Below are 7293 nucleotides of genomic sequence, written 5' to 3'. Positions count from 1 at the left end.
TGCTGCTGGACCTAAACAGGATTTTCCAGCTTTCTAGAAATACACCATAATGAATACCAATACAAATGCTAAAACAAACAGTTCTTATCAGAAGCAGCGGAAGATGGACATTGGAGATGTCTTGAAAATACTACAACTGAACATAGCAGGTGCAAGTAGATCAAAAGCAGATTACCTACAAAAGATCCTGAATGATCACTCTGTTGATGTAGTTTTACTTCAGGAAACACTCTGTGCTGATGAGACACAACTAAGAAACAGATGCAAAGTACCTGGTTTTGCCCTAGCTGCTGCCACATACCATACTTCATATGGCACTGCCACCTATGTCAGGATAACATCGAGACAGTGAATAATATGGCATCACTACAGAGGGAAACATGTATGTCACACACATTAAAATTTCTAATATGGAAATTATAAACTTCTACAAGCCAAACCTTGGAATGACAACACAATCCGAGATATCCAGTACCCTGCAGTCATCAAGGGGGACCTCAACTGTCACAGCACTCAATGCGGATATAACCAAGACTGCGAAGAAGTATCCAAATGGGCAGAGACACAGAATACTTTTCTAATATACGATCCCAAAATCAGGGGCACATTGCATTCTGCTAGATGGGGTAGAGACTACTGTCCAGAATTGTGCTTCATCATAAAAGATGTACAAAATACACCTTTAAGTTGCAAGAAGAACGTCATCTCAGATTTCCCTCACAGTCAACATAGGCATTTTCTGCTCAACGTGGGGACAGAAATTCCTGTCAAAACAGATCGATTCTTAAACTCCAACGAAATTTGGTAAATCTAACTGGGAGAACTATACTTCTGAGCTAGAATTTAACATTCAATGGATTCCTCCAAAAGCAGAAAATTATGGGCGATTTGTGGGCCTGCTATTATCCATCGCCAGAAAGCACGGCCCCAGGGGCTATCCGAAAACATACATTCCTGGATGGACCCAGGAATGCACTGCTCTCTATAACGAATACCTGGAGAATGCCGCCCCTGATGTCGCTGACGAGCTTTTGCAATGTTTGGACTCAGCTCGCCGAGAAAAATGGCACACATTAATGGATGAAATGAGTTTCGAACATTCCAGTGGAAAGGCATGGCACTTACTGTCAAGACTGGGTGCGACTTCAATGAAAACAGTACACAGTAGTGGTGATGTAACTCCCAGTGATGTTGCCAACAGAATTTTGAAACTTACACATAGAACGCCAAGGATAGACAAAAAGGACACCAGAGAAATCAGAGCAGAACTGAACAGGGTCGAAGGAAGAACACATGAAACTGAATTTTGAGACGTACGATATGTCCAAGGTCATTAAGGACACAAAAAAAGGGAAAGCCGCAGGCATCGATGGTGTATATCCAGAATTTTTGAAGCATTGCGACTCCAATGTTCTACGATGGATGACAGAATTCTTCAACAACATATTACAGACTGGAAGGCTGCCAGCCCTTTTCAAGAGATCCAAAATCATAGCAATCTTTAAACTGGGAAAGAAAGGAAAGCATCTTGAAGACCACAGACCATAGCTCTCCTGAGCGTGTGTTATAAATTGCTGGAGAGGCTCATTCTTAACAGGATAAAAGCCACTGTTGTTGATAAGAGACCAGTTGAACAGGCTGGCTTTAGACCTAAATGGAGCTGCAGCGACCAGGTACTAGCAGTAACTACACATATCGGAAGGTGCTTTGAAAAGAAAAAGTCCACATCTGTATTTATTGATCTATTATCTTCGTAGACACAGTATGGAGACAAGGAATGCTGCTGAAATTCCTGTGCATCATAGCTTGTAAAAAACTGGCTGCACTACTTAACAGCATGCTGGCATATAGACATATCGAAGTACACCTTAATGGCAAAAAAAAAGCTGCAACTACCAACTCAATTTCGGCCTTCCCCAGGGATCAGGTCTTTTGCCTCTGTTCTTCAATAAATACATATCTGACCTACCAAACACCCACTCTAAAATGTTCATGTTTAATTAGTCAATCTGTCGACTTCGAGACATCAAAAATTACTCCTGGAAACGACCTGAAAAATATGGATAAATATTTCTAAGTATGGCGACTTACACCCAACGCCACGAAGACAGAGACAGCCTGCTTTCACCTAAACAACAAGCAGGCACGTTATGCACCCAGAATCGCTGTCAGAAACCAAATGTTGCGATACAGCACTCAACCAAAATACCTGGGAGTAACGCTTGACTGTGCTCTCAATTTCAGAGCCCACCTAGAGAAGACAGCCTGCAAAATAAAAACCAGAAATAACATAATCCAGAAACTGACAGGAAACGGCTGGGGGACGAACGCAATAACCCTCAGGACAATGGCACTTGCTCTTGTCTCTTACATGGTTAAATAGCGTCCATACAAGAGCAATAGATGCTCAACTCAGTAATACTAAGAGGCTGATATCAGGAACCATCAAGTCAACACCAACCCAGTGGCTCCATGTTCAGTCCAACATCCATCCTCCACACTTACGAAGACAGCCAGCACTGAACAAAGAGTGGCAAAAATGCCTAGATAACCATCAACTTCCTATCCATCAAGACCTCATCTCACAATCTTGACTAAGGTCTCATAAACCATCGAGTAAGGTGGGAGAGGTTTAGTAAGAGACAATTTTAACATTGACGATGCTTGGGGCTGAGAATGGTATTCCTCCAAAACAGACTAAAAAAACCTAATCAAAGATCTGAGCCAACACCTTGTCAGATTTGAGCTACCAAGGAGATACTGGCCATCACTCAACTGGTAACGAATGGGGCACTGAAATTGTCACTACTGGAGGCATGAATGGGGTGTGGTTGATAGACCTGACTGCGACTGTGGATACAACAAACAGATACTACATCACATCGCCACTGAATGCGCTTTAAGGAAATTCCAAGGCACCTTCCGGAACCTTCGTTTGCTTAAGGGAAAAGCTCCAACCTGGCTGAAAGGACTGGACATCCACCCTTGTGCACTGCAGTAATGCCAACAACATTATCACCTTATGGAACTATACACCACTTATTATTTTATTCTGTGTGACTTGGTATTATATATATTTGTCATTATCAGTATTTTATCTTACAATCAGTATATACTGTACATACGAGGGCCATTCAGAAAGTAACCTCCGGTTGATTTAAAAAAATACACCAAGTTAAATAAAAATATTTTAATATATACATCTTACAACTCCATCTTTGCACTATTTTTCTACATAGTCTCCATAGCGATTGAGGCACTTATCGTATCTCTTCACAAGCTTTGAAATTCCTTCTGCATAAAAATCACCCGCTTGTGCCTGGAGCCAGCCTGTGACCGCATCTTTGAGCTCTTCGTCGTCATCAAACCGCTGTGACCTGAGCAATTTCTTCAAATGCATGAAGAGGTGATAATCACTTGGCGCCAGGTCTGGGCTGTAAGGTGGATGGTTGATAACGTCCCACTTGAAGGACTCAAGAAGGGCCGTTGTTCTGCGAGCAGAGTGATGATGGTCTACCACTCCTCTCTTCATCATGAACGTTTTCTCGTCCACTTTTAAATAAACGTACCCATTCACGGACAACTCCTTCACTCATAACTCTTGGTCCATACACGGCACAAAGCTCACGATGAATAGCTGCTGCAGAATATCCTTTGGCTGTAAAAAAACCTTATGACAGCACGCACTTCACATTTGGCGGGGTTTTCTATTGCAGCACACATTTCAAACTGCCACAAAAACTAAACTAGCGCAGGTACGACGTTCACTCGACCACGGCTTGATGCCGACTGACCTGTTGAGTGCGTGAACGCACAGATGGCGTCGCTACTCCCCCCACAACCCACACTGTGACCAATCGGAGGTTACTTTCTGAACCGCCCTCGTATATCTTTTATCTCAAAATGTACCAGATGTAATCTGATGCTGTATTACTGATGTAATCTGATGCTGTATTTTTAAGCCATATGAAATAAATAAATAAATCGCCCTGCCTCATCAACTAGATTTAAAGGGTAGCCAACACGTTAGGAGTAAGAATCAGTTCTTCACCCCCCCCCCCTTCCCCCTGTGTGTAGACTGTCCTGCATAACAGGCATGTTGTGTTGCAGTAGTATTGGCCTCCTTTATCCACTTGCTTTTCATCAGAGCCTATAAGTCAAGGGAAATATACAGTTTTCAAGCCCCTGATGTGTAGACTGCCCTGCACCACAGGTATGTTGTGGGAGTTACACATGTGGATGGACATGGCTAGGAGAAGGTTGAGTGGGATAGAGGAGAATATGATAGAGGGGAAGCAGAAAGGGATGGGTAAGAAGTGAGGGTGCAGGCAGGAATGAACAGGAATTGGGGGAGGTTGGGATGAATGGTGGTAGTGGTAAATGAGGGGAGAGACAGCGAGAAAGGAGGAAGGAGTAGATAGAGAGAGGTGGACAAGAAGATGGATAGAGAGAGGTGGTAGAGGAAGCAGACAGAGAGGGGGAGCAGGTGGAAATAGTGGCAGGTGAGGGAGATGGACAGAGAGATGAAGAGGGGATGAACAGATAGAGGGGAAGGAGGAAATGATCAAAGAGAGGGGGAGGAGGAATGGTCAGAGAGAGGGAACAGTAGAGGAAGATGCAGGAGGCAGGTGAAAGGTGTAGTAGAGTAGTGATTAGGGGGAAAATGAGGAGGGGAGAGGATAATATTATTGGAGAGTTGGAGCAGAGACAATTACGAGAAGATGAACAGAGAGAGAGAGAGAGAGAGAGTAGGGAGGAGGAGATATACAAATGGAGTTGGGAGGATGGGGTAGATAGAGAGACAGAAGGAGGAAGAGGAAGCACAGAGAAATGGGAGGAGGAGGTGTGTGTAATACATGTGTTGATTGCATATGCAGGTAAAGCCATGTTGAAAAGGTTAGTATGTCCTCCTAAACTACAGAATCGATTTCAACCAAATCTGATAGCTGCACTCCTTGCTATAAGAAATCAGCATTGTGGGGGTAAGAATATCCTAGTTGCTGCAGGAGCAGACATTTGGCCAAGAAAGTGTTTTACCCCCCTGACATGCAGGCTGCCCTCCACAAAAGGCATGTTATGTGAGTAATATCAGCAAGCCTTGACTTGAGAGAGAGTGTGAAGGATAAGATGGAAAGAAAACAGAGAGGAGGAGGTGAGAAACAAAGAGGGAGGAAAAGGGGCTGGACAGAGAGAGGGGGGAGGAGCAGATGGACAGGAAGAGCATGGAGGAGGCACAGACTGAGGGGAATTAAGGAGATGGACAGAGAGAGGAGCGAGGAGGAGCGGACAGACAAAGACAGATGGCGCAGGAGATGTACTGATGCTGGAGAGAGAAGGAGATGGCGAGACAGAGGGAGAGGAGGAGATGGACAGAGAAAGGGGGAGGACGAGGAGATGCAGGACACAGGTGGAAGGTGTATGGGAATAATGAATAAGTGGAAAAGGAGGATGGGGTAGTAGGAATTATATACTCTTTCCAACGTTTCTTGAAGCAATGTCCTCCTCCTTGGTTATCATTGGTAGAATTTGAAAGTTTATGTGACACTTGCCATGGTGCTTGCCAAACTTCTTGAGCTGATGCTAAGTGGTACTACACTAGTCGTTACACAGTCAACTGCTTCACCTTGGCTGGGGCATTTGTTTAATTTCATTTGGCATTCATAGCTACAAATAAGTTCTACATGTGAAAATGAACGTTGCTGTAACGTGCTTTCAGGTGACCTTATTATTTCCTTGCACCATTTCCACCACAGCAAGTGGTCAGACTATAGTGCGAGCTTCAAATACTGTCCACACTGTGGGACATTTCGACCCCAACGTTTCTCCCACTGCAACTGCCCATAGTGCTCACCACTTCATTCTCTGCATTCTGCACTGAGATGATACTAAAAATAAAACAGGTTTACTGCCGTTGGCTTGTGCTAGAAAAATAATCCCGGCCATAATGGATTTATGCGATTTTGACATTTACAATAGTTATCCGTTTCCTTCATCAGCTTATCAATTTTTGTTGTTTTTCAGATGAACATAAAATGAAAATATTTTCAGAACTTGCATGGTTTGAGGCATAATTTGCAGGTGTCATATATGAAGGAAAAGGTGGGCATTTATTTGCAACTACAGGTGTTATAGAAATGAAATATGAAAGCAGCATTACATTTCGAAACTATAGGATGGTTTTGTGGGTTTACCTCTCTCCTCCACACAGCAGGCCCTGTGGCCATGGTAATTATGTCTGTGTTGAAGGGACAATCAAAAAGTTTCCATTTGAGGATGTTGCTGCAGAGTACATGCAATGTAGTGCGACGCCAATGGGAATATATAAGCACCGACATATAAGAAAGGGATTAGTGTGACATTCATGCCTTTTGTCACATGTATGCAGTAGATGCAGAAATGCGAATTATGGCGACGTTAATACCAAATGCGTCCAAACAGGACTAGTGTGCTGTTGTTCTTTTCTTGGCTGCAGAGGGACAGACACGGGTAGACAACCATTGGAGAATGAAGGGTGTGCATAGGGTAGCATATCTGTCGAAAACCATCGTTATGGAACGGTGCACTAATTTCCGACACAAGACGCCGGTCGATATGAGAGGCCAGCGTCATCCATTATGGACAAGTCTAGGGGAGACACTCCAACAACCGCCCCCTAGTCCTGGTGTCACCCCATGCGATTATCACGCCTTTAGTCCCTTAATAAAAGGTATTGAAGGATTGACGAGTCCTGTCGGACGAGGAAGTGCAGCGCGCAGTTACAGACGGTTTTTAAGCAGCAAGACATGATGTTTTACCAAACAGGGATCTCCAACCTGGTGCATAGGTGGGGTGATTGCCTCAACACATATGGCGATTTTGCCTGATTGGCATCCTGATTCTGGACTGTAGGGCCATCAAACATAAACGTTTCTATAGCCGACTATAACTGAGTAATAAAACATTTCCCATTCGTTTGCGAACCTTATTCTATATTTAGTAAGACACATAAAGTCACATTTCCATTCTTAGAGGGTTTTACCCTAAAGGGTCTCTTCTGAAGTATCACCCTTACTTATAATTTATTTAAATTCCATTAGAAACAAGCTATTTACGAGTGTAACTTATTTCAATGGTAATCCCATAACATTAGTACTGAAGACTGATACAAAAGTTACATTTACTCTCATGTAATGTTAGCATATTAAATTAACAAATGACAGTGCATGTTAGCAATATGTTCCAAAAACCTGCACACAACAATGCGAATTTTCATAGGGATCACATCTTGAGTCCTATTGATCACAGGGATAAGGA

The sequence above is a fragment of the Schistocerca nitens genome, chromosome 1 (genome assembly GCF_023898315.1).
Source record: "Schistocerca nitens isolate TAMUIC-IGC-003100 chromosome 1, iqSchNite1.1, whole genome shotgun sequence".
NCBI classification, from domain to species: domain Eukaryota; kingdom Metazoa; phylum Arthropoda; class Insecta; order Orthoptera; family Acrididae; genus Schistocerca; species Schistocerca nitens.
This window is presented reverse-complemented; position numbering follows the sequence as displayed.